Source organism: Dama dama, chromosome X, assembly GCF_033118175.1.
Source record: "Dama dama isolate Ldn47 chromosome X, ASM3311817v1, whole genome shotgun sequence".
NCBI classification, from domain to species: domain Eukaryota; kingdom Metazoa; phylum Chordata; class Mammalia; order Artiodactyla; family Cervidae; genus Dama; species Dama dama.
In genome coordinates this window covers 100,828,181-100,840,324 of record NC_083714.1, presented here as the reverse complement: position 1 = coordinate 100,840,324, position 12,144 = coordinate 100,828,181, and the positions used below count along the sequence as shown (strand labels likewise).

At 41.3% G+C, this 12,144-nt stretch overlaps 1 protein-coding gene across 2 annotated transcripts in view; it reads right to left on the bottom strand.

The window, feature by feature from the left end:
- Nucleotides 1-944: 944 nt before the first annotated feature.
- The window catches only part of KANTR (KANTR integral membrane protein), a 40,507-nt gene continuing 29,307 nt past the window's right edge, over nucleotides 945-12,144 (bottom strand). Inside the window, exons 3-4 of one of the 2 annotated variants that reach the window (XR_009692096.1) lie at nucleotides 6,907-7,679; nucleotides 945-4,130 (exon numbers count right to left, since the gene is read on the bottom strand). The gene's annotated coding sequence lies outside the window, so the exon portion shown is untranslated. Of the gene's footprint in view, nucleotides 7,680-12,144 lie in introns of both variants that reach the window. The other variant, XR_009692095.1, reaches the window with a different exon arrangement.

The following is a 12,144-nucleotide window of genomic DNA, read 5'->3' as shown; positions in this document are numbered from 1 at the left end:
GACCGGAACCTGGTGGTCCGGAGAGTAAGAGAGAGAGAGAGGGGCTGACATCCCCTGGTTTACGCGGAAAGCCAATAGAGTCCTGTTCTTAGGGCCCGTGCTGCTGCACGTAGGCACCAGGCGCCCTCTCGAGTGGGTGAAGGCGCAGTGCGCCTTCTCGAGAGGGTCTTAGAAGCTCGGACAAGAAAGTGAGCTCAGCGGGCCTCTGCACTCCAAGGAATTAGCCAGAAAGAGAAAGAGAGAGAGAGAGGACACGGGGACCAAAGCTCTGATGGAGCAATGGTGTTTTAATCAACATGGTGTGGGCCTACATACTGTAATCTCAGCAAAGATAAAGATTAAAATTCCAGACTTACAAAACATAAGATGATCCCTATCAAAGAGAGAGTTGCAAACAATCACCTTTAACCATATGGCTCATAAAAAGGAAGAGAGTACTTATCACCGTAATGAGAAATGCCTGGATTCTTCAGCCCCGGGAAAGGCGTGCCTCTCCTCTTAATTCCTAAATATTCAGGAATCAATAAGGGCCAGAGGGTTCCTGACAGATCCAAAACAGCACACAGGAAGCCTCTTGTTAAATGCTTCCTGACAAGGAACATCAAACATTACCATATAAATGGTCTAAAGGACAAAAGCCTTTAGATTTTTCTGCATCAATTGAATTAACCATAAGATTAGCTCAATTGATGCAGAAAATCATTTGATATATTCCTTTTATGTTGAAGTTAGTGCATTATCTTGATTTTTAAGAACTGTGTAGGTGGGTTCCATTAGTAGCAAATTTCATTTCAGGTAAGTAGAAGGTACATTGGGTCTGATGAGTTGAGACTTCCTGCTCTCAGACTGTTGCAGGAAGGGGGACCCCTTCCAGGGCCCGAAACGGGGCTCTTGTCTAACACTTGGAAATGAATTGTCCGAGGAGACACATGTGCTGACAGAGATTTTATTGGGAAGGGCACCCAGGTGGAGAGCAGGAGAGTAAGGCTATCCAGAACTGCTCTGCCGCGTGGCTCACAGTCTTGGGTTTTATGGTGATTGGATTAGTTTTCGGGTGGTCTTTGGCCAATCATTCTAATTCAGAGTCTTTCCTGGTGGCGCACGCATCGCTCGCCCAAGATGGATGCTAGCAAGAGGGATTCTGGGAAGTGGACGGACAGGCAGTGTCTCCTCTCGACCTTTCCCGAACTCTTCTGGCTGGTGGTGGCTTATTATTCCTTATCAGGATCTCCTGTCATAAAACAACTCATGCAAATGGTTACTATGGTGCCTGGCCAGGGTGGGTGGTTTCAATCAGTGTGCTTCCCCTAACAACTCCCCCCTGAGAGACTTCATACTCAAGATGCTTCTTGGGAATTGGGGCGGAGGTCTCTTTCTTCTGTAACTTCTTCCTGCTGTGCCTGGGGGTAGGCCTGCCTAGCAGAGCAGAAGTCTCTCTCTACCTGATCTAAATTGGGGTGTTCCATATCTGAAACCAGCTTTCACTCTTGTAATAACAGCAATTTAGTTTGACACTGTTGGCACCTCTCAGAGAAGAAATAGACAGGGGCCAAACAGGAGACCTAACAGGATGGTCATCACTGGTCCCCAGAAACAGGAGGCAACATTTGGGGTGAGGGCTGCAGGGTTTGTGACTTTTTTTTTTTTTTTCTTGATTGGCTGGTGGTGAAGCAACAGAGCTGTGCTCCAGGAATCTTGTGTTTAGTCTGAAGTTACCATCCTCCACCTAAGTGGGGGCTCCAGTTCTGTAGAAGAACTCAAAAGACATTGTTATGCATATTTCTTTGGGTAGGAAATAGGACCCTGTCTCAAGGCTGTACCACCATTTGATTGTTTCTCCTCTGTTTCTGTATTCCCTCCCTTCCCTGATTAGCAATTGTTTGAATCCACCCTTTGGAACTCAGGGAAGGTCAAGGAGGCTGAATGAAGCCTATATCCTATAGATAAGAAATGGAGAACACACAGCAGATCTGTACTCCAGAGTCACCACCCCACAGAGTCTTGCTCAGTTTTAATTTAGGGAACAGGGCAACTATGACTGTGATAACTTCCTGTCAAAATGGGGCATAGGACTGCCTCAGCTTGGAGAAGAGACACTGATTTGGAAGTATTCCTGAGTTCCAAGTCCTAGATCTGAACCTTGTATGATTAAAATCTCAATCCCTTGGTCTGCCATTTTGTTGTAACAGACCCAATTAGTAGTAGCTGCAGGAGGGATACCTTGACAAAATAAATCTCTTTCTTTTTAGAAGAATAGGCCTGAAACCCAGTCTGGACCTGGCATTTCGGGGAGACTTTTAGCCAGGTGGCCAGTTGCCTAGTTTTATAAAAAGTAAGGTATAAGTTACTAGCTTCCAGCAGACATTGTTTTGAGAATGGTGGCATCTAAGCCTGACACGACTCAGAAAACTCAAGTGTTTAGCAATACAACGTCTAATCTGAAATTACACCCGTAGTAACACCTGGTTATTTCCCAGGATGTCTGAACCATAGCTGAGTACTCTATTTTGACTTTTAATTGTAAGATTTTCCTTAATAGCCAAAGCAGATGTCACCATTAATGATGTCAGTGTTTCTCTACGTATGAGAAGATGCAAGAATTGGGACTCATAAAATCTCCTGAAAAGATCTAACTATCTGAAGGCCTGTTCTGCCAGTTTTTTTCAGAGCACAGAGTGCCTCATTCCTGATTTTCACCTTGAACACCTTTCAGGGCCGTTGAAAGTCAGCAGTTGCAGTGGCCATGATTTAATCTCTGTAGATGTAGATGGCAAGTGTCAACCTTCAGTTGGCAGAGCCCCCTTTTGCTCATAAACTTGACCATGATTTTGAGGGGGGCATTTCATGATCATTTTATCCCATGGTGCTGAGAATGTCCATTCTCAGGTTTGGCAAAGATTTTGTTGACAGGCCACTCAATGTGCTGTTACTGGACTAGGCCATAAAACAATATCCAAAATTCTCTGGACCACCTGTCTTACTAGTCTCTTGGTCCAGGAAAACATTCCCTCTTGTTGCTTTTTCTCATATCTAGAGTTACACTGTTATCATCATCGATCTCATAGGGAACTATATATTATTCTATCAGAGGCCTCAGTCACACATTTGGCACTGTAAGAAACAGCAATTTTATAAAACTGGTGAAATACAAAGAACGTAGCCAGCAGTATTAGTAAAGTCACAAGTAAGACTTAAGAGCTTCCATTAGATGTAGCCCAGTATATCCCAGGTCGTCTGACTTAGTCTACTCTGTACGAATCTTTATCTTTCAGGGAAATTATACATTGGCACCACCATCTATAAGGCACATAGCCCAGTTTTCTAGTATTACTAGACTGATTATCCTTAGTATGATTTAATTGTTTTCAACACAGTGGAGACTTTAAACCTAAATTACCATAGCCTGGTGTTATCTATATAAATCCATCTCATAATTGTGGGAGATTTCTTTCTCCTTTGCTGAAACTTTTCTTGTTGCTCTGATTGAGCTTGAGTAATAGAAAAAGGCTCAAATTTATGGCCAGAGTCAGAGTAGGCATTATTAATTGGCCCAGTGAGGGGACCCTGTCTGGTAGTATCACAGTGACCTGAATATGACTATAATTTTTTTTTAAAATAAATTTCCTCAGGGCCAACCAGTTAGAGTCTTGTAGTAGAGAAATTTACCAAGGTAACCCAGAACTAGATACAGGTAATTGGCCACAAACCCAACAATTGGATTGATTTCTAAAACTAGCATAGGATAAGGCCTATGATAGAAAAGCATTTGATTTATATGCAAAGGTCTAAGAAGTCAAGAAAACATTATAGATGATCATACGAATCAGGTCCAGCATCTTGGACAAGCTGTCTACCTCTGATGTCGTTGTCTTCTCATCCTGGTGTAGTGTAGTTTCTTCTGTTTGAGCATCATTTTAAGGTGAGATCAGGTCGGCTGTCTTCTCTATAGACCAATCCAGTGTAGGGGCCTTTGGAAGTGGGAATTAATCTAAGAGTTAATTTCCCTTCAGTTTCATTGTGCATGAGCTGGTAAGGAGTACCTGATTAAAAAGTCCTTCCATCCAGGTTGGAGACAGTCCCTTAAATTATGTCTTTTTCCAGTCCTGGTTGCAGGTCATGAGGCATCTGATCTTCATCCAAAGATAGATTACTGAGATAAGCTTCAAAAACAAACTTAGGGTGTTCTTTAAGAATTCAATTAAATTTTGCATTAATATCACATAACAGCAAAGAACTATCCAAGAAATGAGTCTTACTACATGCAGACCTCCATTAACAAATTGGGATTTAACATTTTTTGAAATATCTTTTTCTCCCTAAAGTTACCCTCATTTTTATCAAATACAACCAAATTAAGGCTAGTTTGTTTGCAAAATAGGTCTGTTCTCACTAATTTTGGTCTGATGATTTATATAACCATAATTGATTATAGACTTTTTTATTTTGCTGAAACACTTATAGAATCTCAGACTGAACTTTTAATATAAAACAGGGCTGGGAAACTCACACCAAAGGCTTATCACAGATTTTGCCTAACAAATCTAGGTGAACTCTTCCCTTTTTAAGGTCTCAAAAATTCCTTGAGATTTTTGTACCTGTTAGTGAGATAACCTTCCTAGCTCATTTGATAAACTTACTGGAAACCTAAGAGTTTCAAATTTCTGGAGGAATCAGATAGAGAGAAAATATAATTGTTTTGTTTATAACATATAATTTTACCAAATTATTTTCATAATTAGTTTGAGAGGAAGGTTTTCCCTACTCCCGGAAAACACAAGATTCAAACCTGTAATTTTTCAGATAGAAACCATAAAAGTTATAAGCATATTCGCTGGTTCATTCAGTCCTTTGTTAACTTTTGTGAAGTCATCAGGTTTCTCATTAGAACAGCAAGACATATCAAAATGTTAAGAACTCCATATAATTTCTAGGATATCTGTATTAGTAATTTTATCATACATTATAACATGAGCAGATTTATTACTCATTTGATAATCTTTTTCACGTAATTTAACCAACCAAATAAACACAGTTTAATATCTCTCTTTGGGATGTTTCAGGGGCCCTCTGAAGCACCCCAAAGTTAGCTAGAGGTCAAAGGAACTTCAAAAGAATTCAATTTAGGAAGTTTTATTGAAAAGATCAATTAAAAGCATTTAGAACATTTGGTCAGATTTAGTCAATGTTGATGGGAGTATCATTTAGCTTGTTGATATGTCACAATGGGCGTAAATACCAAGGCTCAAGGTATAGTGAAAGTCAGCTCCGCCACCTTGGACCTAATTGGCTCTAACCAGTTTTCTTATGACCTGTCATTCCTAAAAAAATCCATTTATCTAACTAATTGTAATCCAATTTTAGAAAATCCTGATCATGCATAACTCTTTTTAGTATTTTTTCATACCTTTTTTTTTTTACTGAAAGCACACTTCCTGCTTTCCTTTAGCAACCAAGAGCTAACTTTTGTATTAGCATTTTATAGATTGGTGAGCATAAATACCAGTGATAATTTCTAAAACCCTTGCTTTCTTAAAACATTTTAGGATGGCATCAAACATTATTCATTTATAGTCCCAAATCTCTTTAGTTTTTCTGTAAAAGGAAATCAGTGTTTAGTAGTAAATGTTTCAAAATCTTATTTCATTTGGAAACGACCTAATTATTTAATAGACTTCCAATACTTAACAGCACAATCCTTAGAAATTCAAGTTACGCCAATCTGGGGAGACTATTGTAGACAGATATTCTTAAAGAATAATTATTCTTAATAGAGTTTATATACAAACTCATACCTTATTTACATTTTTTAGTTTTTTCACTCAAGGTAATTTCCTTGTTGACAAACTTGTAACAGATATAATATTTAACTTATATTAAACCTAGGTACAATGAAAATATTCTACTTGATGTTAATTACTCTAAGATATGTCTATATTAGATAGGTCAACAAACAAACATTAATATCAGGTATTTAATACTGAATATTTCCCAGTTCACCTGAACCTGGAATTTATTGTTTAATTTAGAATTATTTGATTTGTAAGCACTTACCTTTTTTTAAGCCAATTAAATAGAGCTCATTTACAAATTAACCTAAAAAATATTACCCAAAGACAAAGACATACTAAGACATATTTAGACAGACAGTGCAAGATCCAGCTTCATTTTCTAAGTTTGGTCATGAATTAGATATTACAATATAAAATTTAAATAAATAACATTTTAAAAGGCTTTTTTTCCTTTTTCTCTCAGTCTCAGGAGTTAGAGATGGTCTAGATAAGTGTTCCTGAGAGCCCTGGTCTCAAGGCACAGGGAAAGAAAATCAAGTTCTAACAAAATGGCGGCAGGTCTAAATGGTGGCCAGACAAAGCAAAATGACCGACACAAATCACAACACAGAACACAGTTAAAACACACACATATAAACCCTCATCAGACACTCCCTTAAATACAAGAATACAGTCTCAAAAAAAAAAAAAAGAATACAGTCTCTCAGAAAACCTTCTACAGAGACACAAAACTTCAGATGTCTTCAAAGATTTCAAAAGGAGGAAAGGAAGCCAGGTTGAAAGAAGAAGGAGGAGGAGGCGGGAAAGGGGGGCAAACGGGGTGGCCTTACAGACGTATCCTGCCACCTGCAGACACCCAGGCATTACGGGACTTTTCCCTGGGCTTCCAGAAAAGGGAGGACTGGAACTCGGCCCTACCAGAAACCAAACCAGAAAATTCGAGTTCTCTGCCAAGAGGAGGTGATCAGTCTCCAATCCTCAGCTCAAGCTGAGGCCCTTCGACCAGATTCCTGCATCCAGGACCGGGGGACTAGAAAAACGGGAAGGATAGGCATGGCTAAGGAGAGAAAAGAGAGAAGGAAGGGGTGAGAGGTCAATAAAGTCTCTTGTTCCTTACCGGTTGGGGCACTCTGGCCAGTTATCCACGTCAGGAGGAGACCAGGGACAAAAGGGTCCCAGTTGCGGCCGCTAGGTCTGGTCCATTGGCAGGCAAGCTGGCCCCTGAGTACCCCGAGTGGTCAGGATGTCAGTCTCAGTGAAGAAGAGTCCCCAGCAGAGTCACCATTTGTTGCAGGAAGGGGGACCCCTTCCGGGGCCCGAAACTGGGCTCTTGTCTAACACTTGGAAATGAATTGTCCGAGGAGACACATGTGCTGACAAAGCAAGAGATTTTATTGGGAAGGGCACCCAGGTGGAGAGCAGGAGAATAAGGGTACCCAGGAGAACTGCTCTGCCGCGTGGCTCAGTCTTGGGTTTTATGGTGATGGGATTAGTTTTCGGGTGGCCAATCATTCTAATTCAGAGTCTTTCCTGGTGGCGCATGCATCACTCAGCCAAGATGGATGCTAGCAAGAGGGATTCTGGGAAGTGGACGGACAGGCAGTGTCTCCTCTCGACCTTTCCCAAACTCTTCCAGCTGGTGGTGGCTTATTAGTTCCGTATTCCTTATCAGGATCTCCTGTCATAAAACTCATGCAAATGGTTACTATGGTGCCTGGCCAGGGTGGGCGGTTTCAATCAGTGTGCTTCCCCTAACAAGATGACACTGAGGCATACTGAGGACTAACGTAACAGTCTAGTTTCCTTACAGATGCTGGGGCCTGGGAAGGGACAGTCTAAGTTATTAGTTGTTGATGGTGGGTGAAGGCAGTTTTGGGGAACTGGAGTGTCCTGAAACAAGAGAAACAAAGAGATGCTCAGATCAATCTCAAATGAGTTTAAGATAGATGCATGGAGAAAATGAGGTGGGTTCAGAACTCTGAGATGAAAGGGGTGACATATTCATTAAAGTGATGTGGGTTTGGAATGTTGTGGCAGACCTGTTGGCTCTTAGGAATAAACTGCCTTTTTACTGGGAGGACAAGGCTATTGCAAAGATTATGAGTTGGTATTAAGATGCCATGTTTGAGTGGATAATAAAAAGGTCCTACTGTACAGCACAGGGAACTATACTCATTATCCTATGATAAACCATAATGGAAAAGAATATTAAAGAATGTATATATATATATATGGATGAGATGGTTGGATAGCATCACTGATTCAATGGACATAAACTTGGGCAAACTCCAGGAGATGGTAAGGGTGAGGGACAGGGAAGCCTGGTGTGCTGCAGTCCATGGGGTCTTGAGGAGTTGGACACACCTGGTGACTGTACAACAACATACATATATGTATCTGAATCACTTTGCTGTACAGCAGAAATTAACACAACACTGTAAATCAACTATAATTTTAAAAAAGATGCCATGAGCCTGGATTGGTGGGGGTGGGCTTGGGGAGAATGGATACATGGCTGAGTCCCTTTGCTGTTCACCTGAAACTGCCACAACATTGTTAATTGGCTATATCCCAATACAAAATAAAAAGTTCAAAAGAAAAATAAGATGCCATGTTTGAGGAGAACATTGATGACAGGCTCTTTGGGACAGAAAGGTAATTATACGCTCTGTAATTCTTTTAAAAAAATATTTATTTGACCGCATTGAGTCTTAGTTGCAGCAGGCAAGACCTTTTGTTGTGGTGCACAACCTCTCTAAGTTGTGGTTGGCAGGCTCAGTTTTGTTGCAGCTCGTGGGCTTAGCTGCTCCCTGGCATGTGGAATTTTCCCAGACCAGGGATTGAACTTGTGTCCCCTGCATTGGCAGGTGGATTCTTATCTGCTGTACCACTAGAGAAGTCTGCAAAAAATATTTCTAGTTGATATGTTAGTAGACACATGGGTTAGGGCAGGAAGGCACATAACACAGTAATAGGGAGCCATTTCATAAGATTAGGGATAATTGGCTTTATCTCAATTTCAATTCCAGTAAACAACAAGTTTAATGAGCAAACTGAGCATGGGAAGATTAGGTGGAACAGGTGGCCTTAAAATTGAGGGGGAAATGAGGATTTGCCCATCAGTGGAGATGGGGATGCTAGGATTAGGAGCCAAAATGAGATATTGTGGCCAGGAGTGAGCTGAGTAGACTCAGTGTTACCCTCATGATTCTTCTCCAGGCTGAGGATGGCTGAGGTTTACACAAGCACTCATTTTCCCAACTGCCAGGTTTTGTTTCTTGTTTTTAAAACTATAGAGGCAATTTCTTTTCCCTCTTTTGCTCTTATAAGAACATGACTTTAATCTCTTGCTTTCTCCACTGGTTTTTTGAGTTTTATTGTGAAATGGGCTGATGCACCAAGGGTTGTGTTGGAATCCTTCAGGAACACTGGGCAGGAGTCCACAAATCAAACCTTGGAGAGATGACCACTCAGAGGGGCCTTCAAAACCTTCCACCTTGGGAAACCTTCTGTAGCAACCCTTTGTTATAATAATCTTCATGTGATTTGACTTTGCACCTGTTGATTTTGAAGAGATTTGTAAGGCCCAGCTGCTTTATCATATTCAATATTCAGGGGCAGAAGGTAAAGGAAACTGTCATTATTTTTGACCACTAGACTGGATGTCTTTTTATTTATTTATTCATGCATCCCATTTTCTCTTCATTCTCCATTTACATTTCCAACCCTCTGCCTCCATAGGCAAGTATTCTAATTTGTTTATTGTGATTCTCTTTGATTCTATGTGTTCTGTCAGGTGTAAATGTTATTGCGGTTGAAAACTGTGCTTCTTCAAAAATTTTAACTGCATTCAACATATAGAAAAGCTTCTCAAACTTATTTGTACTATTTGTTGTGTTGTTTAGTTGCTAAGTCATGTCTGACTCTTTGCAACCCCATCGACTGTAGTCCGCCAGGCTCCTCTGTCCATAAGATTTTCCAGGCAAGACTACTGGAGTGGGTTGCCATTTCCTCTTCCAGGTGATCTTCCTGACTCAGGGATCAAATCTGCGTCTCCTGCACTGGCAGGTGTATCCTTTACCACTGAGCCACCAGGGAAGCCATTGTACAGTTTAAGAAAGAGTAATAAAATATCCAAGACTCAGAACTGGAACTTTACAGTATTTTAGAAGCCGCTTTGTATCTTCCTTCCCCCAAGGAAACCATTATCTTGACCTTTATGTTCTCATTCTCTTGCTTTCCTTGAAAGTTTTGCCCTAGACAATATATTGCTTTGTTTTGAAAATGGTTGTGGCCAGCACACACCTAGCTGGTTACTGAAGTTACTGTTGGGTGAAGATGCCCAAAAGCGGGTAAGCTGAACAGTCTTTTGGTCATAGTCTGGCTTCAGCTTCCCTAAGAGTTAATGAGAGCTAAGTCTGGGACGGTCAGAGGGTAAGGTCACATGTGAGTCCAGGGAAACACACATGGCTCACCACAGTCAGGGCACCAGCAGGCTGCTGTGCAGACCAGAAAAATTAGTTGTCTGGTAACAATATGTTTTGACAGGAAGTGGGTCCCTCTAACTTTTCTACTTCTCATCTCCCCATGACCTGCCCCCACTTCCCAGCATGGGCAAGAGTAGAAGACAGCAGATAACTTCTGTTGGGTGGAATGTATGTCCACATCTGATTCAGGCTATGCAGTGCTTGGAGGGAGGATGTGCAGGAGCTTCGGCAGCATGTGGTCAAATTAACACAGATAAAGTACAGATACTCTGAGTCAGGTTCCCCTAGGCATTCTGTCTCCAGGTTAACAGAGGACAGGTGGGGCTGTTTCCTCCTCAGTGAAGAGGAGATGCCAAAGGATGAACACCACAGAGAGTAGGTAAACTAAGACAAAGGAATAATGCTTTCTGTTTATTTTTTTCCTTTCTCCCTTGCTTGTTTTGTTTATTCCCTATTATCCACACTCCCATTCTATGCCAAATCCTGCCTCACAAGCATCTCTTCGAATGTGTTTAACTTATATCCTTTTAAGGGGCTTCCCTGGTGGCTCAGATGATAAGAATCTGCCTGCAGTGCAGGAGACCCAGGTTCGATCCCAGGGTTGGGAAGATCCCCTGGAGAAGGGAAGGGCAACTCACTCCAGTATTCTTGCCTGGAGAATCCCAAGGATAGAGGAGCCTGGCAGGGTACAGTCCATGGGGTCGCAAAGAGTTGGACACGACTGAGCGACTAACACATACCACATAATATACCCTTTTGAGTTCTTTTAAGATGTATATTTGGTATATATGTGCATGCATTTGTAACTTATGAGAATAGTGTTTTGTTTTATGGCATATTATTTTTCATCCAGTGCTATGTATAGAAGATCACCAGTATTGCTCTGTGTATGCCTAACTCACTGATCTAACTGCTGAAAGGCCAACTATGGAGTGTATCTCCTGGTAACAACCAGAATGACCCCAACTCCCCACTGTTGCAAATCATGCTATAACAAACATTCTCCTACCTGACCTGTTATGGATCTGTGTGAGAATTTCTTCAGGTGGCACATGAGGATATTGACTGGATTATGTATTGCCACATTCATCTCTGGGATGGCTGCCCAAGTCCCTTCTATCACTAGAATTGCATGAGGGTCCTTAACCTTACATCCCTATTATAGGACATGGCATGATTGTTGTTCAGTTGCCAAGTTGTGTCTGACTATGCGACCCCATGGGCTGCAGCGTGCCAGGCTTCCCTGTCCTTCACTCTCCCTGAGTTTGCTCAAACTCATGTCCATTGAGTCAGTGATGCCATCCAACCACCTTATCCTCTGTTGCTCCCTTCTCCGCTTGCCCTCAATCTTTCCCAGCATCAGGGTCTTTTCCAATGAGTCAGTTCTTTGCATCAGGTGGCCAAAATATTGGAGCTTCAGCTTCAGCATCAGTCTTTCCAATGAATATTTAGGGTTGATTTCCTTTAGGATTTACTGGTTTGATCTTCTTGCTGTCGAAGGGACTCTCTAGAGTCTTCTCTAGCACCACAGTTGGCATGATTGAGCTTTCTAAAATTTGGCCATCTATGAGATCTAAAGTGAAATCTCACAATTTCATCTTGTACTTTTTTTATGATAACCAATGCATTTGCACATCTTTTCTTAAGCCTGTTAGTTTTTTCAGTTTTCTACTTCAGCAAATCGCTTGTTTGTATCCTGTGGAGGCCCCTCTACTGTTTTTCCTATGGTGGCTCTATCGACAGCACTGATCCTGTAGGAAGGCTGGACCCTAACCAAAGCTTCTGTACTCTGTTTCAGGTTCTGCAGTGCCTTTATATTTCTATATGAATTTAATTAAAAAAAATTTTTTTAAATTTTATTGGCTGCA